This window comes from Podarcis raffonei, chromosome 8 (assembly GCF_027172205.1).
Source record: "Podarcis raffonei isolate rPodRaf1 chromosome 8, rPodRaf1.pri, whole genome shotgun sequence".
Classification (NCBI taxonomy): domain Eukaryota; kingdom Metazoa; phylum Chordata; class Lepidosauria; order Squamata; family Lacertidae; genus Podarcis; species Podarcis raffonei.
In genome coordinates this window covers 3,768,782-3,794,164 of record NC_070609.1, presented here as the reverse complement: position 1 = coordinate 3,794,164, position 25,383 = coordinate 3,768,782, and the positions used below count along the sequence as shown (strand labels likewise).

At 52.1% G+C, this 25,383-nt stretch overlaps 1 non-coding gene across 1 annotated transcript; it reads left to right on the top strand.

Annotated features, from left to right (window-relative positions):
- The first annotated feature begins 23,417 nt into the window (after nucleotides 1-23,417).
- On the top strand, nucleotides 23,418-23,491 carry TRNAG-GCC (transfer RNA glycine (anticodon GCC)). Its single transcript has one exon. It is a non-coding gene; the product is annotated as a tRNA-Gly (tRNA).
- The last annotated feature ends 1,892 nt before the right edge of the window (nucleotides 23,492-25,383 follow it).

Here is a 25,383-nt window from a genome sequence, read left to right as displayed (position 1 = left end):
ATCATACCTACATCACAGAAAAGGCGGTCTACAACAGAAATCTGAATGCGTTGTTCTTCTCCTGTCTGGCAGGTTACCTGTTAATGCTCACTTGATTGGATGTCCTGGGGAGTCTGGCCAGTCTTTTGTAACGATAAATACTTAGTTCCTGAGCCAGGTCACAGGCTCATCCTATTCATATATAGACATACCCTTAAGACAGGATTTGTGAAGGAAAAGACAATGGGGAGGCTTTTCCATTTTCCTTTGAACTTGCAGAGAAAACATTTGGTCAGTTTGGGAGCCAAAATGGCTTCCTGGCTGTTTTCCTGTGCTGCTTCAGACATGTGGTTTATATATATTTATGTACATGTTTGCTTGGTACAATTATGAACATTTATTATATATATGGGACGTGGGTGGCACTGTGGGTTAAACCACAGAGCCTAGGGCTTGCCGATCAGAAGGTTGGCGGTTCGAATCCCTGCGACGGGGTGAGCTCCCGTTGCTCGGTCCCTGCTCCTGCCCACCTAGCAGTTTGAAAGCACGTCAAAGTGCAAGTAGATAAATAGGTACTTCTCCGGCGGGAAGGGAAACGGCGTTTCCGTGCGCTGCTCTGGTTCGCCAGAAGTGGCTTAGTCATGGTGGCCACATGACCCGGAAGCTGTACGCTGGCTCCCTTGGCCAATAAAGCGAGATAAGCGCCGCAACCCCAGAGTCGGCCACGACTGGACCTAATGGTCAGGGGTCCCTTTACCTTTACCTATTATATATATGAGGAGCGTGGGTGGTGCTGTGGGTAAAACCTCAGTGCCTAGGACTTGCCGATCGTATGGTCGGCAGTTCGAATCCCCGCGGCGGGATGAGCTCCCGTCGTTCGGTCCCAGCTCCTGCCCACCTAGCAGTTCGAAAGCACCCCTAAGTGCAAGTAGATAAATAGGTACCGCTTTATAGCGGGAAGGTAAACGGCGTTTCCGTGTGCTGCGCTGGCTCGCCAGAGCAGCTTCGTCACGCTGGCCACGTGACCCGGAAGTGTCTCCGGACAGCGCTGGCTCCCGGCCTCTTAAGCGAGATGAGCACGCAACCCTAGAGTCACGACTGGCCCGTACGGGCAGGGGTACCTTTACCTTACCTTTATTATATATACGAGACCTTAATTTTTTTATTTCAGTTAGAAGCAGTGTACCTCTCCACCCGAAGCCCAGAAGCTGAGCTTTGCAAGGAGTGTGGTCTATGAAAGGTGCATTATCCCAACAGAAAACTGAGGAATCGCGGTGGGAAAAGGGTGAGGCTAGCAGAAAAGCTTTGCAGATGGATCGGACCAAAGGCCTTCTCAGCAAAGCATCCTGTTTCCCACAGTAGGGCGACCAGGTGCCTCTGGGAAGCAGGACACAATGGGCTCAGTCATCGCATCCCCCCACCCGGAGCTCCAAGAAGGAGGATTCAGAGGAGATATTCCTGGAGGGAGCTGACAGCCATCATTAGAACAGCCATAAATAGAGGAGAGGGCTATTGGTTGGCTTCTAGCCAGTGCCGGATTTACGTACAGTGGTACCTCGGGTTACATACGCTTCAGGTTACATACGCTTCAGGTTACAGACTCTGCTAACCCAGAAATAGTACCTTGGGTTAATAACTTTGCTTCAGGATGAGAACAGAAATTGTGCTCCAGCGGTGCGGCGGCAGCAGGAGGCCCCATTAGCTAAAGTGGTGCTTCAGGTTAAGAACAGTTTCAAGTTAAGAACGGACCTTCGGAACGAATGAAGTACTTAACCTGAGGTACTACTGTATAAGCTAAATAAGCTATAGCTTAGGGCCCCACTCTCTTGGGGCCCCGCAAAAAATTAAAGGGGGAAAAAACTGGATGCACATTTCCAAAATATAAGATAAAAAACAAATAAAATAAAACCTACATACAGCAACAGTGTTTTGTGTTGTGATGCTTTTGAATTCTGGTGCTGGAGGAGACTCTTGAGAATCCCATGGACTGCAAGAAGATCCAACCTCTCCATTCTGAAGGAAATCAGCCCTGAGTGCTCACTGGAAGGACAGATCCTGAAGCTGAGGCTCCAAGACTTTGGCCACCTCAGGAGAAGAGAAGACTCCCTGGAAAAGACCCTGATGTTGGGAAAGATGGAGGGCGCAAGGAGAAGGGGACGACGGAGGACGAGATGGTGGGACAGTGTTCTGGAAGCTACCAGCATGAGAGAGGCAGTGGAAGACAGGAGTGCCTGGCGTGCTCTGGTCCAGGGGGTCACGAAGAGGCAGACATGACTAAACAACAACAACAACAATCTGTAACAATCTGTAACAATCTGTAACAACAACAATCTGTTTTAAAGATGTGCAACTCCCCGTAATTTCCATAACAAGGTAATTCACACTGTTCCCTGCAAGAATCTATTCTGTGGGTTTCCATGCACTGCAGACAGTTGCAGGCTACAGAAACCAAAGCAACAGCTGGAGAAGCTGGCATTTGCCTCTCAGCAAAAATCTCCAATAACAACAACACCATCAGGCCAGCCCAGAAATTGCTCCACTCAGCTCTCTGCTGCTATCCAGCACCCTTCCTGTGTAGCCCAGATGGTGCCTGTCCGGTTGCAGAAGGCGCTTAAGCCAGAAAGACCAGTATATTGGGGTCTGGGGGTTCAAGGCCCCGATCCTTTGGAAGGTCGCACAGGGGTGTTTGCAAATGGGGCACAACTCTTGGACCATGTACAACTCCCTTCCCCACCCAAACACACTCGCCAGCATGTTTTGCAACACTAGAAGGAAGTCCTGGGATTTTCCTTCCCTGGTGTTCGGTTCCATGGCAAAATATTCTGGATAATTTGTCACTGGAATCAGGAAACCCTCCTGCTAGTTTATAAAGTTAATTGCGCCATCTAGTGGCCACGGTCCTCTCTGCAAGCCGCATGCAAAACTCAACTCTGGTTTTTATTTTATTTTTAAAAAAGAAATCAGTCACACAGATACTGCAAAATGAGGCAGCCCATCAGGATAGGACTTTAGGGCAAATGTCCAGGGCTCTCCCTCAAGAGGATGAGGTGGGGGCAGCTGGGCTGGGAAACCACATTTTGAAACGAACACTCACGACACGAGAATTTGTGGGCATGCAAAGCTGTGGGTTAAGCCACAGAGCCTAGGACTTGCCGATCAGAAGGTCGGCAGTTCGAATCCCCGCGACGGGGTGAGCTCCCGTTGCTCGGTCCCTGCTCCTGCAAACCTAGCAGTTCGAAAGCACGTCAAAGCACAAGTAGATAAATAGGTACCACTCCGACGGGAAGGTAAACGGCGTTTCCGTGTGCTGCTCTGGTTTCGCCAGAAGCGGCTTAGTCATGCTGGCCACATGACCCGGAAGCTGTACGCCGGCTCCCTCGGCCAGTAAAGTGAGATGAGCGCCGCAACCCCAGAGTCGGCCACGACTGGACCTAACGGTCAGGGGTCCCTTTACCTTTTTAAAGCAGATGAATGTTGGAAAATTCAGGACAGATGAAAGAGAGTTTCTTGATTTTTTTGATGTTTCAGTTATTTAATTTCTATACCGCCTGATATATTTAAACTACATGTTGTATTATTTTATTGTTGCTAGCCACCCTGAGCCCGGCTTCGGCTAGGGAGGGCAGGATATAAATAAAGATGTATTATTATTTATTACATCTAAGTGGTTGTACGGAAAACGGAAGCAGCAACAGAGAGAACTTCAACAAAATGTTGCAAAGACACGGTTACATACAAAAACGTTATATTAATGCAAAGTTACTAATAGGGACAGCCTTGTTTTCATAAGCCACCTATAAGCCAAGCTGCTTGGTTGAAGAGTGAAGGGTACAAATGCTCTAAATAAATAATAATAAATAAATGAAGCAATACTTGGAGGGGTGGCCCTTAAGACTACTATTTCCAGAGTCTAAAGTTACCTAATTACGCCACTGGGTAGCTTAAATTTCACAGGAACCTAAGAGCTGCCATGTGCTGGGTCAGGGCGAGGAAAACACTCTGTACCAAATGGAGCCAAGCAAATGCCTCTGGAAACTCCGAAGGCATGGCCTGCCCCTCTTATTTGTGCCCCCCCCCCAGGAACCTTGTGCACGCAGAGGTAGACTACACCTGTCCATGGAGGTTCTGCTTTGCTGGAATGGAGTATACCACAGTGGCCACAGTGATCCATGCGACGGTCACCTCCAGGCTTGATTATTGTAACTCGCTCTATGCGGGGCTGCCCTTGAAGCTGACCCAGAAACTCCAGCGGGTGCAGAATGCCGCAACGAGACTCCTTACGGGGTCTCTGCCATGGGAGCATATTCACCCAGTGCTTTGCCGACTGCACTGGCTCCCGGTGGAGTACAGAGTCAGGTTTAAGGTGCTGGTTTTGACCTTTAAAGCCCTATGCGGCCTAGGACCCTCGTACCTACGGGGCCGCCTCTCCTGGTATGCCCCGCGGAGGACCTTAAGGTCCGCAAATGACAACATTTTGGAGGTCCCAGGTCGCAAGGTGGTTAGGCTGGCCTCAACTAGGGCCAGGGCCTTTTCAGTACTGGCCCCGACCTGGTGGAACACTCTGTCACAAGAGACTAGGGCCCTGCGGGACTTGACATCTTTCCGCAGGGCCTGCAAGACAGAGCTGTTCGGCCTGGCCTTTGGTTTGGACTCAGTCTGACCCTTATATTTCCCTCCCCTTATGGTTTTGATGAAGCTGTATTTTAAATTGCATGTTAACCTGTATTTTTAAATCCCCTTCATTCTGTTTTTACTGTAATTTTACTGTTGTTAGCTGCCCTGAGCTGGCTGGGGAGGGCGGGGTATAAATAAAATTTATTATTATTATTATTATTATTATTATTATTATTATTATTATACACTTGCTGCGTCTACACCCTCCAGCTCTGACAGTAAGCTTTTGATGGCAGGGCATCTCAGGAAATCATCTCCGAGCCGGCACCACGGGGCTCTTTGCTAGGTTGGAGAGGTCTCTGGACAAATTTTGGGATTAGAGAGAAGAGTTGTGGGAGGGGGCAAATTAAGGCCAAAGTAAGAAGAGCTCTGTGGGGGGGGGTCTGTATATCTGGAAGGATGGTGCCGGCCCTGTCATGAGGCTGGGTGATGCAGCTGACTCAGGCGGCAGATTCTGGGAGGGACAAGGGACAGTGACCAGATTTTGGAGGGCAGAACTGAAAGGGCTGTGCAAATGGAGACTCCAAAAGCAGAGGCAGTTTACCTTATTTTCTGGGGGCAAAAGCCTTCCCACAGAGTGGGATCAGGCACCAAAATGTCTTAGAATAGAATAGAATAGAATAGAATCATAGAGTTGGAAGAGACCACAAGGGCCATCGAGTCCAACCCCCTGCCAAGCAGGAAACACCATCAGAGCACTCCTGACATATGGTTGTCAAGCCTCTGCTTAAAGACCTCCAGAGAAGGAGACTCCACCACACTCCTTGGCAGCAAATGCCACTGTCAAACAGCTCTTACTGTCAGGAAGTTCTTCCGAATGTTTAGGTGGAATCTTCTTTCCTGCAGTTTGGATCCATTGCTCTGTGTCCGCTTCTCTGGAGCAGCAGAAAACAACTTTTCTCCCTCCTCTATGTGACATCCTTTTATATATTTGAACATGGCTATCATATCACCCCTTAACCTCCTCTTCTCCAGGCTAAACATGCCCAGCTCCCTTAGCCGTTCCTCATAAGGCATCGTTTCCAGGCCTTTGACCATTTTGGTTGCCCTCCTCTGGACACGTTCCAGTTTGTCAGTGTCCTTCTTGAACTGTGGCGCCCAGAACTGGACGCAGTACTCCAGGTGAGGTCTGACCAGAGCAGAATACAGTGGCACTATTACTTCCCTTGATCTAGATGCTATACTCCTATTGATGCAGCCCAGAATTGCATTGGCTTTTTTAGCTGCCGCGTCACACTGTTGGCTCATGTCAAGTTTGTGGTCAACCAAGACTCCTAGATCCTTTTCACATGTACTGCTCTCAAGCCAGGTGTCATCCATCTTGTATTTGTGCCTCTCATTTTTTTTGCCCAAGTGCAATACTTTACATTTCTCCCTGTTAAAATTCATCTTGTTTGTTTTGGCCCAGTTCTCTAATCTGTCAAGGTCGTTTTGAAGTGTGATCCTGTCCTCTGGTGTGTTAGCCACCCCTCCCAGTTTGGTGTCTTGAGCCTTCTGTGTCCAGTTCTGGGCACCACAATTTAAAAAGGGTGTTGACAAGCTGGAAGGTGTGCAGAGGAGGGTGACCGAGACAATCAGGGAACTGGAGACGAAACCCGATGAGGAACGGTTGAAGGAGCTGGGTCTGTTTAGCCTGGGAAAGAGGAGACTGAGAGAAGAAGAGAAGAGTTTGGATTTGATATCCCGCCTTTCACTCCCTTTAAGGAGTCTCAAAGCAGCTAACATTCTCCTTTCCCTTCCTCCCCCACAACAAACACTCTGTGAGATGAGTGAGGCTGAGAGACTTCAGAGAAGTGTGACTAGTCCAAGGTCACCCAGCAGCTGCACGTGGAGGAGCGGAGACGCAAACCCGGTTCCCCAGATTACGAGTCCACCGCTCTTAATCACTACACCACACTGGTGATGTGATCGTCATCTGTCATACGGAAGAGGAAACACGGCCTAGGACCCTCGTACCTACGGGACCACCTCTCCCGATATGCCCCGCGGAGGACCTTAAGGTCCATAAATAGCAACACCCTAGAGGCCCCAGGCCCTAAGGAAGTCAGATTAGCCTCAACCAGAGCCAGGGCCTTTTCAGTGATGGCTCTGGCCTGGTGGAACGCTCTGTCTCATGAGACCAGGGCCCTGCAGGATCTGATTTCTTTCCGCAGGGCCTGCAAGCCTGGCCTTTGGCTTGGAATCCACTTGATCCCCTCCCCCTCTTTCCTTTTTCCTTTCACCTTTTGTGATGGAACTCCTATTTGGGGACTTCCCTGGTTTTTTTCTGGCCCACGTAGGACCAGTCTGGATATTTGGCCTTGGTGAAGACGACGTTTTCATCCCCTAAAAGTTTTTGATTTGAGTTTCTACTGAAAGGAGGCTGCATTTTAATGTCCTATTTTAATCTTGTTTTAAAGTTGTATTTTAATCAATTGTTTTTATACTTGGCGTTAGCCGCCCTGAGCCAGGTCTTGGCTGGGGAGGGTGGGGTATAAATAAAATTATTATTATTATTATTATTATTATTATTATTATTATTATTATCTCCTGTTCTGGAGGGCAGGACTCGAACCCATGGCTTCAAGTTACAAGAAAGGAGATTCCGACTAAACATCAGGAAGAACTTTCTGAGGGTAAGAGCTGTTTGACAGTGAAAAGGTTTCTCTTGGGAGGTTGTGGACTCCCTTCCTTAGAGGTCTTTAAGCAGAGGTTGGATGCCTATCTGTCAGGGATGCTTTAGCTGAGATTCCTTCATTGCAGGGGGTTGGACTGGATGACCTCAGGGGTCCCCTTCCAAGTCTACGATTCTATGATTTAATTCGCTTCACCTTCCCTGAAACGCCTAATTCCTCCTCCTTTTCCTCCACCTGCAGAGCCTGCCTGTCTTTTCCCTTCCCAGTGACTCATCCTCTCCGTCCCAGCCCGGGAGGCGCGTTCTGCGCGTCACTTGTGAATCCGCCCTCGGGGAGGCGGAGGGCTTGGCCCGCAAGAACGCGCATGATGTCAAGCAGGAGCGCGCCGAGAAAAGCCTGGAAAGGGAGAGAAGGATGGAGACCGAGCGGACTGGCCGGCCAGCCAGCCAGCCTGCCTGCGTGCGGGTCCCCGGGCGGGCAAGCGCGCAAGGCGCGGCAGCTAAGAATAGCGCGGCTGACGCGCGGCGCTCAAGGGGGCACCTGCGCACCGGCCCCCGCGCTATTTTTAGCGCCGGGTGAGCTATAAATAGCCGCAGGAGCCAGAGGCCAGGCCGAGATGACGCGGGCCAGAGCGAGCGAGGGGCAGGGGCTGATTCAGAGGCGGCGCGCGCGGCCGGAGGCAGTAGGGCGCAATGGTTACGCCTTAAAAGAGAGCCTCCTCCAGCATCGCCAGCATCCCTCAGGATCCGTGCTCCGAGGCCAGGGGGAGCCCGGACTCCTGGGTCCCTGATGGAGAGGCTATGGCTCCTTTTACGCACCGGCAAGCTGGGCGCGCGTGGGCTGGATGTGCGCCGCAGTCCCGCTGGTTTCTGGGCTTCTTCCCAGTGGGTCATCTGGGGGGGGCTACTGGGAGAACTGGAGACTGGGCTACGACACCCCTCCCCCATTATTTAGACCTGACCCTGCTCCACCCAGTGAACCTGGTGGCAAAGGCGGGGGGGGTAGGCGGGGGACCAAGATGTCCTGGGTCCTTGCAAAACGTATCCCACGACAGCACCCTGGTTTCTTACTCACCCCAGGCAAGATGGGGTTCTGGAGTGCAGGCACCCATTAAGGGCAGCAGCAGCGAACGGGTCAGAGCCACAAGGGGGCGCTGCCGCGCGGGAAATGCTCCTGCGCAAGCCCCTGGGTGGCTCTTGCGCAGGAGAAGTGCCCCTTGGACTGGGTTGTCTCCCGAGGGAGGGAGGGAGGTCCCGCTTTGGGGGCTTCAATCCCAAAGGTTGCTCAGGATTTTCATTCAGGCCTCTGGGTCCTTGGAAGGTGTATAAAATCTGGGTTAGGGAAGAGCCCTAATTGTATTATTTTTCTGCTGTTAGTTTTGATAGGTTAAGGACACCAGAAGAGAAAAATGAGGCCCAAATAGCCCAGCATCCTGTTCTCAGAGTGGCCGAATACCCATAAGAACCTAGGAACCTAGATAGACTGCCCCTGGACCTGGAGGTTCCATAAGAACCTGAGAAAAGTCCAGAATCCTGTACTCATAAGAGCAACACTTTCCCCTCCGTTGTTTAGTCGTTTAGTCGTGTCCGCCTCTTCGTGACCCCCTGGACCAGAGCACGCCAGGCACTCCTGTCTTCCCCTGCCTCCCGCAGTTTGGTCAAACTCATGCTGGTAGCTTCCAGAACACTGTCCCACCATCTCGTCCTCTGTCTTCCCCTTCTCCTTGTGCCCTCCATCTTTCCCAACATCAGGGTCTTTTCCAGGGAGTCTTCTCTTCTCCTGAGGTGGCCAAAGTCTTGGAGCCTCAGCTTCAGGATCTGTCCTTCCAGTGAGCACTCAGGGCTGATTTCCTTCAGAATGGAGAGGTTTGATCTTCTTGAAGTCCATGGGACTCTCAAGAGTCTCCTCCAGCACCATAATTCAAAAGCATCCATTCTTTGGCGATCAGCCTTCTTTATGGTCCAGCTCTCACTTCCATACATCACTACTGGGAAAACCAAAGCTTGAACTATACGGACCTTCCCCTCCTCTAGTTTCCAGCAACTGGTATTCGGAAGGAAGCTCTCTGGGCATGACTTTGGACCCGTCACTGCCTCTCCGCCTCACCTACCTCGCAGGGTTGTCGTGGGGATTAAACGAGGAGAAGGAGGACCATGTATGCCAGCTTGAGCACCTTCCAGAAAAAGGTGGGGTGTAAATGTAAATAAATAAAGAAATAATAATAAATAGGGAGTCAGGTGGGGGGGTTCAGGTGTCCGATTGCTGCTGCTCTTAAATGAATTAGGATGTTCTAAATGTTTTTAAGCAGTAATTCTTTTTTAGTACAAGTTAAAGGGACCCCTGACCATTAGGTCCAGTTGTGGCCGACTCTGGGGTTGCGGCACTCATCTCGCTTTATTAGCCAAGGGAGCCGGCGTACAGCTTCCGGGTCATGTGGCCAGCATGACTAAGCTGCTTCTGGCGAACCAAAGGAGTGCAAAGGAGTGCAATGCACAAGCCCCAGGGGAGAAGAGAAGACTGGGTTGTGATACGGTAACGGTAAAGGGACCCCTGACCATTAGGTCCAGTCGCGGATGACTGGGGTTGCAGCGCTCATCTCGCTTTATTGGCCGAGGGAGCCGGCGTCATGTGGCCAGCATGACTAAGCCGCTTCTGGCGAACCAGAGCAGTGCATGGAAACGCCGTTTACCTTCCCGCCGGAGCGGTACCTATTTATCTACTTGCACTTTGACGTGTTTTCGAACTGCTAGGTTGGCAGGAGAAGGGACCGAGCAACAGGAGCTCACCCCATTGCGGGGATTCGAACCGCCGACCTTCTGATCGGCAAGCCCTAGGCTCTGTGGCTTAACCCACAGCGCCACCCGCGTCCTCCCAATTCTTTTTTTAAAGTCTTAAATATTGTTTATTACTCTCTTCAACAAGAACAAAACACCAAAGTCATGGACAACTACGGTTACAGTGGAGGACTACAGAATTACATAAAATATTAAGTCCGTTTTACATCTAAAAGTCGAAACTACATCGACTATATTTTCAAATAGCTCTGCCGTGAAGATGTAAACCTGCGCCCTCCACATCTTTAGTAACCTCAGTTAGTTGTTTGTCTGTTTGTTTTACTTGATGGGGGGCAGCTGCCCCCTCCAGTTATGCCAATGGCACTTGTCTCCAATGCACTAACCATTACACCACACTGCCTTCAGTCTCCCCTTGGATTAGTGGGCAGTGAGTTAGATGTTCCAAGAGAACTAGACCCCCATATCTTTTGGGATAGGCTCTTGAGATTTCTAGTGGGGTGCTATTATGCACCCCAGTGATCTTCACAGATGTGTGGGGCTTTGAACCCTGGTCTCCAGAGGCCCCTTTTGACACCCTGAAATACTTGCAATGCGTAATAGCAGGGATACCAAAGCCTTCTGGCACACAGCAGGATTAAATGGGTTTTCATCTATTTTAAATTGCACTGTTTTAACATTTCAATGCTTTCTGTTTTGGAAGAAAGGGCAAGATAGAGATTTACTGAACGATTAAATAAAAGAATAATACTAACCGCCCATTCAGTGATTTGCTGTTGTGTGTTTTAATTGATTTTTTGTGTGTGTGTTCTTATTTACTTGTTTTTATTGTAAGCTGCCAGCAGCTTGTGCCAAGGGCAGCATCTGAATCATCCAAATAAATGAACAAATTTCCTTTTCAGGCCTCGGAGTGGAGTTGTGGGGGATTTCAGCAAAGCCTGCTCATCACAGATTGGGATTTGTCAAAAGGATGGGAATGCGTGTGCAGAGGAAGGCGAGCGAGATGATCAAGGGTCTGGAAAGAAAGCCTTTTGAGGAATGGTTCAGGGAGCTAGGTATGTTTAGCCTGGGTGAGGGTGGAGACTGAGATGTGATAGCAGTCCGTGTGTAAAAGGGACCTAGTCGTCTTGGTAGACCACAAGCTTTCCAGGAGGAGGGGAACTGATGCAGTGCTAGGCTGCATAAACAGAAGTCTCAGGTCCAGATCAAGTGAAATGATAAAAAAAAGGTAAAGGACCCCTGACAGTTAAGTCCAGTCGCAGACGTTGCATGCTCATCTCACTCTATAGGCCGAGGGAGCTTGGCCAGCATGACTAAGCCGCTTCTGGTGAACCAGAGAGGCACGGAAATGCCGTTTACCTTCCCGCCACAGCAGTCCCTATTTATCTACTTGCAGTTTGACGTGCTTTCAAACTGCTAGGTTGGCAGGAGCAGGGACCGAGCAACGGGAGCTCACCCCGTCGCGGGGATTCGAACCGCCGACCTTCTGATCGGCGTTTGTCCACAGACAGCTTCTGGGTCATGTGGCCAGCATGACTAAGCTGCTTCTGGCGAACCAGAGCAGTGCACGGAAACGGCGTTTACCTTCCTGCCGGAGCGGTACCTATTTATCTACTTGCACTTGACGTGCTTTTGAACTGCTAGGTTGGCAGGAGCAGGGACCGAGCAACGGGAGCTCACCCCATCGCAGGGATTTGAACCGCCGACCTTCTGACCAGCAAGCCCAAGAGGCTTAGTGGTTTAGACCACAGCGCCACCCACATCCCCATAGTGAAATGCTTTACTCTGCCTTGGTCAGAGCACACCTGGAGTCCTGTGTCAAGTTTTGGACACCAGTTTAAGAAGGATATTGACAAGCTGGAAGGTGTTGCAGAGGAAGGTGACCAAGATGAAACCAAGGGTCTGGAAACCAAGCCTTTGGGAATAGTTGAAGGAGCTGGGAATGTTTAGCCTGGAGAAGCAGAGACGGAGAGGAGATACGATAGCCATCTTCAAATTTCTAAAGGCTAATATGGTGGATGGAGCAGACTTGCTTTCTCCTGTTCCAGAGGGGAAGACCCGAACCCATGGATTCAAGTAAAAGAAAGGAGATTCTGACTAAACATTTGGAAGAACTTTCTGACGGTAATTAGAATGTGGAACGGACTCCCTCAGAAAGTGGGGGGCTCTCCATCTTCGGCGGTTTTTAAGCAGAGGCTGGAGGGCCATCTGCCAGAGATTCTTCAGCAGCAATTCCTAGGTGACTCTTGGGGTCCCTTCCAACTCTACAATTCTATAATTCTATGATTTCATGTTCCTGAGCTTGTTCCCTCTTCCATGTGACAGCCCTTTAGATATTTGAAGATGGCGGGGTGGCGCTGTGGTCTAAACCACAGAGCCTAGGGCTTGCCGATCAGAAGGTCAGCGGTTCGATTCCCCGCAACGGGGTGAGCTCCCGTTGTTCGGTCCCTGCTCCTGCCAACCTAGCAGTTCAAAAGCACAAAGTGCAAGTAGATAAATAGGTACCACTCCGGTGGGAAGGTAAATGCCGTTTCCGTGCGCTGCTCTGGTTCGCCAGAAGCGGCTTAGTCCTGCTGGCCACATGACCCGGAAGCTGTACGCCGGTTCCTTCTGCCAATAAAGCAAGATGAACGCCGCAACCCCAGAGTCGGTCATGACTGCACCTAATGATCAGGGGTCCCTTTACCTTTATTATATCTCCTCTCAGTCTTCTCTTTTCCAGGCTAAACAGACCCAACTCCTTCAACCGCTCCTCATAAGGCTTGGTTTCCAGACCCTCAATCATCTGGATTGCCCTCCTTTGTTCCAGCTTGTCAATATCCTTCTTTAACTGGTGCCCCAAACTGGATACTCCAGATACCCTACCCAGGTCCCTCAACCGTTCCTCACTGGTCTGTGTATGCTGTGCTGTACACAAGGGGGTCCGCTCTGGATCTCCCCCGCCCACCAATAGTTTGCACTTCTTAGAATTAAATCTGAATTCTTTTCAGGGGCGAGAATGTTCTCTGTACAGTGGTACCTCGGGTTAAGAACTTAATTCGTCCTGGAGGTCCGTTCTTAACCTGAAACTGTTCTTAACCTGAAGCACCACTTTAGCTAATGGGGCCTCCCGCTGCCGCCGTGCGATTTCTGTTCTCACCCTGAAGCAAAGTTCTTAACCCGAGGTACTATTTCTGGGTTAGCCGAGTCTGTATCCTGAAGCGTCTGTAACCCGAGGTACCACTGTAGTACTCGAGAGCCACAAATCGTTGTTCCTGCAGAGAGCGGCCACCAAAGGGCAGCAGAGAGCCGCGCGAAGAGCAGCGGGAGAGCGCGCGTTGGCTAAGCTGCTTGGCATGCAGAACGGTCCATCAGTTCCCCCCTGCTACTAGGTTGGTATCTGGGTTGCTGGGTCGTTGCGCAGACTCTCCTGGGGATCTTCTAGGCGCGCGTCCCGGGCAGATCAAGCCCAGCTCCTTCTTCGCAGAGGAAGGAAGGAAGGAAGGAAGGAAGGAAGGAAGGAAGGAAGGAAGGAAGGAATTCATCCATCCCCTTGGACTTTGCACCCAAGAGTCTTTGAGCAGGCGAGCACCTCGGAGGGCTGGCGGGGGGCAAGGAGATCTGGCCTGGGTGGTTGGTGTCCAAGGCAAATTTGCGGCTCCCTTTATTCAAGATGCGCCCCCCCCCCCAGCGTGGGAATAAGGGACCCAGGAGCGCCCCCCCCCCCCCGCTAAGAAGGGACCAGGTTCCTTCTCTGCACCCATCCATCCAGGTTCTGGGTGCACCTAAGGTGCCCCATCCTCGCCTGGCCCTCCACTTCCCTCCCCGCAACCCGCTGCGCGCTCCTTCGGGCAGCTCAGGAGAGCACCTTCCATTTTTACCCTCCGGCTGCTATAAATAGCCCCTCTCCTCACTCGCTCTGCAGCGCCGCAGCCCGAAATAGCCGCGCGCCTCTATATGGAGCAGCGCGGCGGCGAGGCGCGCGGGCTTCCGGCGGCCACCGCTGGCGTGCGCGCCCGCGCATCTGCGTGCGTCTGCGGGGACAGTCAGCCGGAGAGGCACTCCCCCAGCGCACACCCCATCATTGCGCGCGCGCAGCCCAACCCCCCCCCCCCGTCTCGGGAGAGATCAACCCGGGGGCATCCCTTAGGAAGGTGCATTGCTCAGAGAGGATGCTGAGATGCAGCCGCTTCGAAGGGGAGGGGGCAGAGATTGGGGGGGGGTGTTTGCTTGCTGCGTTTTTGCCTATCCTTCCTCCGAGCAGCCTCGGGGTGGCGCCCCGTGCGCACTGCGATCTGGCGACGCCAAAAGTGGACAGTACCCATCGCAAGATTGTGGGAAGAAATATCAACAACCTCAGATATGCAGATGACACAACCTTGATGGCAGAAAGTGAGGAATTAAAGAACCTTTTAATGAGGCTGAAAGAGGTGAGTGCAAAATATGGTCTGAAGCTCAACATCAAAAAAACGAAGATCATGGGCACTGCTCCCATCATCTCCTGGCAAATAGAAGGGGAAGAAATGGAGGCAGTGAGAGATTTTACTTTCTTGGGCTCCATGATCAGTGCAGATGGTGACAGCAGTCACGAAATTAAAAGACGCCTGCTTCTTGGGAGGAAAGCAATGACAAACCTAGACAGCATCTTAAAAAGCAGAGACATCACCTTGCCAACAAAGGTCCGTACAGTTAAAGCTATGGTTTTCCCAGTAGTGATGTATGGAAGTGAGAGCTGGATCATAAAGAAGGCTGATCGCCAAAGAATGGATGCTTTTGAATCCTGGTGCTGGAAGACAGGAGGGCCTGGCATGCTCTGGTCCAGGGGGTCACGAAGTGTTGGACACGACTAAAGGACTAAACAACAACAAGAACAACCCATCGCAAGGCAGAGGCCAAAGTGCTGAGAGCCAGTGTGGTGTAGTGGTTAAGAGTGGTAGTCTCGTAACCTGGGGAACCGGGTTCGTGTCTCCGCTCCTCCACATGCAGCTGCTGGGTGACCTTGGGCTAGTCACACTTCTTTGAAGTCTCTCAGCCCCACTCACCTCACAGAGTGTTTGTTGTGGGGGAGGAAGGGAAAGGAGATTGTTAGCCGCTTTGAGACTCCTGAAGGGGAGTGAAAGGCGGGATATCAAATCCAAACTCTTCTTCTTCTTCTTCTGTGTGGGTCCACCTGCCGCGCTCAGGATCCTGCCCCCTCTACAAGCCCGTAGCTTGCCCAAAGGCTCACCCCTCTGGCCTGGCACTCTGGGGTCCCAGATACGTGGGGTCGGCTGTGTGTGCGCGCATTGCTTTGAGGGTGTTGAAGGTTGGCGCAACAACGTAAGAAGACGCTGGCTGGCTGCTGGATCGGGCCAGGGGTCCAGCTAAACAGCAGGAAGAACTTTCTGACATCAGTAAGAGCTGTTTGACAGCGGAACGGTCTCCCACTTGACGTAGTAGACTCGCCTTTCTTAGAAGGTTTTTAAGTGGAGGTTGGGTGGCATTCTGTCCTGGGTGCTTTAGCTGAGATTCCTGCATTGCAGGGGGTTGGACTAGATGACCCTTGGGGGTCCCTAGCAACGCTACAATTCTATGGTTCTCTAATTAGATTCTCTAATTCAGCATCGCAGTGGCCGGGCAGGTGCCCCCCCCAAGGGAAACCCCCAAGCAAGACCGAGTGCAACAGCAAGCGATATTCAGAAATTGCAGTTTCCATCTGTGGAGGCAGCAGAGTACAGCCATCCATTGTGGCTAGCAGCCAACGCCATTGATAGCCCTCTCCTACAGCAGAGGCGGATTTAGGACAGTCTGTATAGTTCAAGCTCTGGTTTTCCCAGTACTGATGTATGGAAGTGAGAGCTGGACCATCAAGAAGGCTGATCGCCAAAGAATGGATGCTTTTGAATTCTGGTGCTGGAGGAGACTCTTGAAAGTCCCATGGACTGCAAGAAGACCCAACCAATCCATTCTGAAGGAAATCAGCCCTGAGTGCTCCCTGGAAGGACAGATCCTGAAGCTGAGGCTCCAAGACTTTGGCCACCTCATGAGAAGAGAAGACTCCCTGGAAAAGACCCTGATGTTGGGAAAGATGGAGGGCACAAGGAGAAGGGGACGACAGAGGACGAGTTGGTGGGACAGTGTTCTCGAAGCTACCAGCATGAGTTTGACCAAACTGTGGGAGGCAGTGGAAGACAGGAGTGCCTGGTGTGCTCTGGTCCAGGGGGTCACAAAGAGGCGGACACGACTAAACAAGAAGAAGAAGAAGAAGAAGAAGAAGAAGAAGAAGACTGGTTCGCCTGCACTGGGTGCCGAGCCGAGAGGGCCCTGCAGGGGGCGCTGCAACAGTGATGGAGAGCAGAAGGCGAGAGGCTGGGTGCCTCTGAAATTTGAAATGTTTAAGTCCGCAACTAGGTCCTCCATGAAGAATATTGGGAGCAGTGGGAGACGATGGGACAGAGAGGTTCTTGCGGGGACCCCTCATCCATGATTTAGGGGACAGGCACTGCTGCAGAGTCCTGGTCTTCAAACATAACCTGGAGGTCTATCTCACCGACGATGAGCCCAGCGCTCTCTGTAGACAGAACCAATGCAGGGAACTAAGGCTAAGCCTCAAACGCCCTCATGGTACGTGCTGTTCCAGAGCGGGACAGACGCGCCTCCGGAAATGGGCTCTGATTGCTTGGAATGTGTCCAGGCAGCTGGTAGGGCATAAGTCAGGGAGCCTGACAGTAGGGGGCGCCAGTGCCAAATGACAAGGAATTCTGCTTCAGCCTTCTCCCGGCTGAGCTCTACTAGGGGCAACAAGGAGGAGGCTGGCAGCTTAAGCCTCGGAAGGAGGAGGGGGAGAAGTGATATTGGGAGGGGTCAACCTGGGAAGGGTCCAGGAGAGATGCATTCAGCTACTGGGGCTGAAGATCTCCATCTTTCCCATCTGACATCGCATGTCTTGAACTGGACAAGGGGACCTCCCAGTGCGCAGAGAAAAGTTCTTCTCTGGAGCGCGTGGACCTCCAACGAAGTTGAGTGATGGAAGGTTCGGGACGGATAAAAGGACGGACTTCTTCAGGCAGCGCTGAGCTAAACTGCGGAACTCACTGCTGCAGGGAAGATAGGCAGCCAACCTGGGTGGCTCTAAGAGGATAGCACAAATTGGTGGAGGAAAGGGCTACTGATGGCTACTGAGGTCAGGACAGCTGTGCCCTGCCTGTTTGCAAATACCTGCTGGTGGAAAACACAGGAGGGGAGAGTTGGTCTCGCACTCGGGTCCCGCTTGCGGGATTCCCGGAATGGGCATCTGGCCGGACACCGTGAGAAGAGGACGCTGGACTCGATGGACCGTTGGCCTCCTCTGGGGGGCTGTTCTTACGTTATTTTAGGACACCTTCCAACTCTGTGCGTGGGACCCGAGCCAAAGGACAAGAAAACAGATTCCAACTAAACACCGGGAATAATTTTTGTTTAGACCGTAGAAGGGACTCTCTCAGAAGGTGGAGGACTCCCATTTGCTTGAGGTTTTTCAAGAGGGGGTGGAAGGTCACCTGTCGGGGGATTCCTCCGCTGCGATTCCTGCCTTGCGGGAGCGGGTTGGGCTGGATGACCTCCGGGTATCCCACCCCACTCTACAGTTCTATTATTCTTTGGGGGAGGAGGGCAAAAACACACAGAAGCGTGGGGCGAAGGAAGCAGGGGGAGGCTGGCTTTGTGACAACAGTGTGTATATAAATATATAGGCGAGGCCTGCTATGCAACACTCCCCCCCAAACTCCTTAGCGACCCAATAGTTCTAGGCGGGCGGGCGGGCAAACAAACAGAGCCGTGGAGGGGCCTCCAGCAAATGCTGTTTATGTAAGCAACAGGACTTCCAGGAGGGAGGGAGCAGGCGCAGGCTCTTGCCAGCCCCTCGGAGGAATGCGCCCAGCCTGCCAAAATTCTCCGTAGAACCCCCTGGCTAACCCAGAGCAGGTACACACCTTACGGCGGGGGTGGGGAGGGTGAGTGCAGCCTGGGTGACTGGCAAGGGCTGGGCTGGGCGGCTAAGGGAGAAGAGCAGGTGGGCAGAACTTTGGAGAGGGAGGTGCAGAGATTCTGGGTTCACACACACACACACACACCACACACAGCACTCCTCCTGAATCTGTTTTGCAGATGAGGCAAGAGAGAGAGGGGGGGGGGAGGGAGAGAGAGAGAGTCTGACCGGGTGAACTGCAACTAGAATCAGGCCTCTGTCTCTGTGATCTCAGTGGGTGGCCTCGGGCAAGACACTGCCTTCCCCGCCTCAGTTTTCCCGTGTGTGAAATGGGACCAAGCGCGGCCAGGCTCGAAAGGGGTTGCTGCAAGGAGGGGTGAAATAAGGATTGTAAAGCTCCAGGAAGCCAGACGGGTTGTAGCGAGTAATTGGGAAAATGCAGGAGAGCTAGGGGGTGAACCAACAGAGGGGGAAATTGAAAAATACAGTGGTGCCTCGGGTTGCAGATGCTTCAAGTTACAGACGCTTCAGGTTACAGACTCTGCTAACCCAGAAATAGTACCTCGGGTTAAGAACTTTGCTTCAGGATGAGAACAGAAATCGCGCTGCGGCGGTGTTCTCGAAGCTACAGTGTTCGTGACCCCTTGGACCAGAGCACGCCAGGCACTCCTGTCTTCCACTGCCTCCCGCAGTTTGGTCAAACTCAGGCTGGTAGCTTCAAGAACACTGTCCCACCATCTCGTCCTCTGTCGTCCCCTTCTCCTTGTGCCCTCCATCTTTCCCAACATCAGGGTCTTTTCCAGGGAGTCTTCCCTTCTCATGAGGTGGCCAAAGTCTTGGAGCCTCAGCTTCAGGATCTGTCCTTCCAGTGAGCACTTAGGGCTGATTTCCTTCAGAATGGAGAGGTTTGATCTTCTTGCAGTCCATGGGACTCTCAAGAGTCTCCTCCAGCACCAGAATTCAAAAGCATCAATTCTTCGGCGATCAGCCTTCTTTATGGTCCAGTTCTCAGTTCTGTACATCATTACTGGGAAAACCATGGCTTTCACTATACGGACCTATGTTGGCAAGGTGATGTCTCTGTTTTTTAAGATGCTGTCTAGGTTTGCCATCGCCTTTCTCCCAAGGAGCAGGCGTCTTTTAATTTCGTGGCTGCTGTCGCCATCTGCAGTGATCATGGAGCCCAAGAAAGTCAAATCTCTCACTGCCTCCATTTCGGATTAGACAAATTCACAGAGTAGGAGAGGGCTATCAATGGTTATTTCTAGCCTCAATAGCTAGGCTCTGCCTCCACAGCTGGCAGCACCGATGCTTCTGAATACCAGTTGCTGGAAACCACAGCTGGCTGCAGTACCCCACCAAAAAGAAATGAAGTTATACTTCCGCTGAGTTGCCAGGGGGTTGAGCTAGATAACCTTTGGGGGACTCTTCCAATGCTATGATTCTGTGGTCCCCATTCCCCCCCCTCTTCCTTCCTCTTTCCCTGTTCCCAGGCTCCTCTGCCCGCCTCCCTCCCAGACTGGAGGCCCCAGCTTTGCCGGAGCAAAACATTGGTCTCTTAGCAACAAGTTTCGCCTTCCAATTCGGGCTGTTGTTATTTACCGAGGCCACCAGCCAAATTCCCCTGGTCCGGGGCCAGAAGCCACAGCTGAGGAGGGATAGGCTGAGCTGCTGCTGCTGCCAGAGGCCGCTGGCACGCAATGCGCTGGGAGTGCGCTGCTGGGCTGGAGTCACCTTTCGCACACAAAACCTCCCTGGCACACTCACCCAGATAAGGCAGCTCTGCCTCTGCAACACACACACACACACACATCTTGTGTGATTGTGTCTCCGCACAATCACAGGCCAGGAGGTGCAGCCAGGCTTTCACCCCAGCTGGTGCAAACATCTCCGTTTACACACATGCATTCCCACAGACACACACACACAGTGTTACTCGCACAGCTGCACGATCCCTTGCATGAATGTGCACACATGCACGAGCACCAAAACAGAACCGCGGAATTGTCGAGTTGGAAGGGACACCCCCCCACACAGGGCCCAACCCCCTGCAATGCAGGAATCACATCAAAAGAATCCCAAAATAATAGGAATAATAGGAATAATTTATTATTTATACCCTGCCCATCTGGCTGGGTCTCCCCAGCCACCCTGGGCGGCTTCCAACACAATATTAAAATACAGTGGTCTGTTAAACATTAAAAGCTTCCCTAAACAGGGCTGCCTTCAGATGTCTTCTAAAAGTCTGGTAGTTATTTATCTCTTTGACATCTGGTGGGAGGGCGTTCCACAAGGCGGGCGCCACCACCGAGAAGGCCCTCTGCCTCGTTCCCTGTAACTTGGCTTCTTGCAGGGAGGGAACCGCCAGAAGAGCTGGACTTCAGTGTCCGGGTAGAACAATGGGGGTGGAGACGCTCCTTCAGTGACCGATGCCGTTTAGGGCTTTCAAGGTCAGCACCAACACTTTGAATTGTGCTCGGAAATGTGCTTGCCTGCCCAAGCTCTGTTTAAAAAACCTGCAGAAAGGAGAGCCTGCCATAATTGGGGTCACCAATAAAACAAAGCCTAAATATTCCACTAGTAGTTAATACGTGTGGTAGACTCTCCTTTGTTAGAGACCTAGGGGATTGTGCTGTTCTCCAAGAATTCCATTTCTAGGGAAACTCTGGGTTAGATTACTGCAATGCCTTATATTTGGGGCCACTGGTGGAGGATAGGGGGTGCAGTCCGCCCTGGGTGTCATCCCTAAGGGGGGTGACATCGCCGCCTCGCCCCCTGGGACACTCTCTGCGCTGCCCCCCCCCCCGTAAGACGCTCACCACGGAGCAAGAAGAATTACCGATGAAAGAAGAATGGAGGATGAAATTGATGGACTGTGCAGAAATTGATAAATTAACTGGAAGGATTCAAAACCTGCGGGATCAGAGATTCTCAGAAGACTGGAGTAAATATACAAAGTATTTGGAAATTGTACTGAACAGATTACGCTCGTAGGACTGCAAGGAGCTTTGTAAGGAGAATTACTCGAAAGATTGCAAGGAAGACTATGAGGAGAATTATTAGTTTGTGAGAATTAAGAGTAATAGTGAAATTAAGAAATGCAGAATAAGTGATAAAGAACAAAAAACCATCAGAGGTGTAGATGGAAGTATAAAATATTGTATAAGATGAAAAGTTATGTAATATGACTGTTGGAAATGATATGTTAAAAAAACCAATAAAAATGTGTGTGTGTGTGTATATATATATGTGTATATATATGTGCATATGTATATATATATATATATGTATACACACACACATATATATATATATACATATACACACACACACACACACACATACAGTGGTACCTCGGGTTACATACGCTTCAGGTTACAGACTCTGCTAACCCAGAAATATTACCTCGGGTTAAGAACTTTTCTTCAGGATGAGAACACAAATTGTGCTCCGGCGGTGCGGCAGCAGCAGCAGGCCCCATTAGCTAAAGTGGTGCTTCAGGTTAAGAACAGTTTCAGGTTAAGAACGGACCTCCGGAACGAATTAAGTACTTAACCCGAGGTACCACTGTATATATAAAGACACTCACCACAGACAGCTCCCTGTGGGACGTTCGCTGTGGGTGGCACCACCCCCATGCTTGCTGCCCTGCCCCATGGGACATTCACGGCGCTGCCCCGTGGGTGGCACGCCCCGCCCCTGGGTGCAAAGCGTGCGCGCCGCTCCGGGATCCTGTTCGGAAACGTCAGCCGGTGCAGAATTTAGCATCCAGGTTGCTCACAGGAGCAAGACGGTTTGAGCCTATTGCACCCAACTTGGCCTGACTGTGCTGGCTGCCAGTCAGTTTCCAGGCCCAATTGAAAGTGCTTTTCTTGACTTATAAAGTCTTAAATGGCTCAGGACTGCAGTACCTCAAGGACCACCTCTCCCCATAGGAACTACCCTGACCCTGTGATAATCTTCTAAAGTTCTTATTTGTGTGTCTCCTCCACAAGAGGAAGGGGTGGGGAACCTCGGGTGCAGGGGCCAATCGTGGCTCTTGGCGCTCTGCCTCTCCCTATCTGGCCCATCAAATACTCCACGAGTCATGCATCACATTTCCCCTGCCTGGGCACCAACCGCTTCCCCAAGTGCTCGGATATGTCCTTTGGCAGTGCCTCTTGTGTGTCTGGATAGAGGTGTGTGTTTGTGTGTGTGTTTGTGTGTAGAAGGTTTTCCCAGTAGTGATGTATGGAAGTGAGAGCTGGACCATAAAGAAGGCTGATCGCCGAAGAATTGATGCTTTTGAATTATGGTGCTGGAGAAGACTCTTGAGAGTCCCATGGACTGCAAGAAGATCAAACGCATCCATTCTTAATGAAATCAGCCCTGAGTGCTCACTGGAAGGACAGATCGTGAAGCTGAGGCTCCAGTACTTTGGCCACCTCATGAGAAGAGAAGACTCCCTGGAAAAGACCCTGATGTTGGGAAAGATGGAGGGCACAAGGAGAAGGGGACGACAGAGGACGAGATGGTGGGACAGTGTTCTCGAAGCTACAAACATGAGTCTGTCCAAACTGTGGGAGGCAGTGGAAGACAGGAGTGCCTGGCGTGCTCTGGTCCAGGGGGTCACGAAGAGTCGGACACGACTAAACGACTAAACAACAACAACTGGCTGCTGGCGATCTAGTCCAGCCTCCTTTTCTCACAGTGGCCAAGCAGATGCCCATGATGGAAAAACACACCTCAATCAGGATTCGAACACAAGAGCAGAACTCTCCCCTCCTGCAGCTTCCAGCACCTCTTCTCCTCCACGAATTGGTCCAATCCTCTTTTCCAGGTTAATGGCCAAAACAGTCTACCAGTGCAAAAGTACAATTTTCACTCACATTTTGCACCTAGCCACACACCCCATGCTGCCCTCAGATGGCTGCCGGAAGCGAATGTGGCCCCCGAGGACTCAAAATGGTTTCCCACTCCCATATATATAAATTGACAAATTTCAGTGGATAAATAAAGTGAAAGAAACCAAAACCAAAAGATACTTGAAACAGTTATACAGTACGCTATATAGGTATATAATAAATGTTATTATTCTGACGAGTAAAGGTAAGGTAAAAGGTAAAGAACCCTTGGACAGTTAAGTCCAATCAAAGGCGACTATGGGGTTGCGGCGCTCATCTCACTTTCAGGCCAAGGGAGTCAATGTTTGTCCACAGCATTCTAGGTCATGTGGCCAGCACCGTGATGGAAACCAGAGCGCATGAAAACGCCACTTACCTTCCTGTTGCAGCAGTACCTATTTATCTACTTGTGCTGGTGTGCTTTTGAGCGGCTATGTTGGCAGGAGCTGGGACCGAGCAACGGGAGCTCACCCCGTCACGGGGATTCGAACTGCCGACCTTCCGATCAGCAAGCCCAAGAGGCTCAGTGGTTTAGACCACAGAGCCACCCGCATCATTGGTTGTTCAGTGGTAGAATTCTCGCCTGCCACACGGGAGGCCCGGGTTCGATTCCCGGCCAATGCAACAGTGGATTCCGACGAGTATGCAATTATGAACAAGTCACTACAATTCTTGTTAATGCATTCGAAATAGCACTGGATTTATCCGTACACAACCTGCGTCTAAAAGCAAACTTATTCCTAGGTTGCAAGGGGGGTCATGTCGTCTATCCCATTGATCAGAGGGGGCCACGGTATTATATTTCTCAGTAAATAATTATCAGTACTGTACAGTATTTTGGCAGAAGGGTGCGGGGAGTCCGTGTACGTTGACCAGCTGTCATCCCCACCGCAGATCGACAGCCCCCCTCCCTCCCACACATTTCACCCCACATGCGGCCCCCGCAGGGGTCTCCCTATGTCATCCTACTAGTAAACAAACATTCCCCTCCTCCTCTTTCTCACCAGATACACAAAACCCTCCCCTGGCATTCGTCTAACGAGCCGTGGGGAGGAGGCTCTACTACAAATCCATCGTGAGCCCCACTTCCTTTCAATGGGGCGGGGGGGGGGGGAGAGACCGAGCGAGTAGCCCCCCCTCCCTCGAGGCTGCCTCGCCGAGCGCCGGCAGCCGACTGGCTCCGCCTCCGGAGGGTTCGCTTCTGCCGTTGGCGCTGCCCTCGGGAAGCCCCGCCCCGCCTGCCCCCCCCGCCGTCGCCAAGGCAGCGGCGCCGTTGCCGGGCAACGTCAACAAAGCCCCGAACGGCCGGCGTGATGACGCGCGCGGGGAATGGAACGCCGTTGCCGGGGAGACGGGCGGGTTGTTTGTTCTCGGCCGGGATGCCAGCCACGTGGGGCGGCCGGGCGCTCGCACAGCGAGGAGAGGATCGCCGAGCCGAGCCGGGACGCCGGAGCTGGACGGGGCCGGCGGAGAAGGAAGGGAAGGAAGGCAGAGGGAGAGGGAAAGGGCTTAGCTGCGGTTCCTGCACTGCAGGGATGGGGTTGGGCTGGATGACCTCCGGGGGTCCCTTCCAACTCTGGAACCCGGAGAGGATCGGAAGGGAGAGGCAAAAGGATTAGCTGCGGTTCCGGCACCGCAGGGATGGGGTTGGGCTGGATGACCTCCGGGGGTCCCTTCCAACTCTGGAACCCGGAGAGGATCGGAAGGGAAAGGGAAAGGGCTTAGCTGCGGTTCCTGCATTGCAGGGGGTTGGGGGTCAGACTGGATGACCCCGGGGGATCCCTTCCAAATCAACCGTCCTATGAAAGCCCCCGAGGCCGGGCCGAAGGATCTGCTGCGCTCCCGTAGCCCGCCTGCTCGCACGGGCTTCCTCCTCGTTCCTTTTCCTTCCCTGGGACACCCTGGTACTCTTTCTGCCTTCCGCCGGTCCTTTTGCGGTTCCTCCCATCTCCCAGCCCCAGAAGACCCCTTTGCGCATCGCTTCCTGCCTGCGCTGGGTCTCCCGCGCCTCCTGCTCCAAATCCAGTCCCCGCCCGCCCTCACAAAACCTGAGCCCCTCCCCCGCTTGCCTGCTCGCCCCTCCTGACATGGACGGCACCATAGGTGGGGGGCAGACGATCTTCTCTCCAAGCAAGGACCTCGCCCACCCCCATTCCTCTTCCATTCCTGGAGCCCAGTCATTAACCCACACTGCTCTTTCAGAGAGCTTAACGTGGATGCAACTGGAATGATGCTTTGCTGCTTCTTGTGGCCCCAGCCATACTCCGCTTATCAGTCTTTCCTCCCCCCCTCCACCGCTTCTCTCCTCCTGCTGCCCCCCCCCCACATCTGCAGCCTCCTGCCTACCTTCGCTTCTGCCTCCTCCAATCCCAACTATGATGGATGATCTTTTTGGCCACCCTGGGGGGGTGCTTCCTTGCCCACTAGGCCTGCCAGGTATGTAACTGGGCTTACAGAGTAGTGCATGCTCTAGTTATCTCTCACTTGGACTACTGCCATGCGCTCTACGTGGGGCT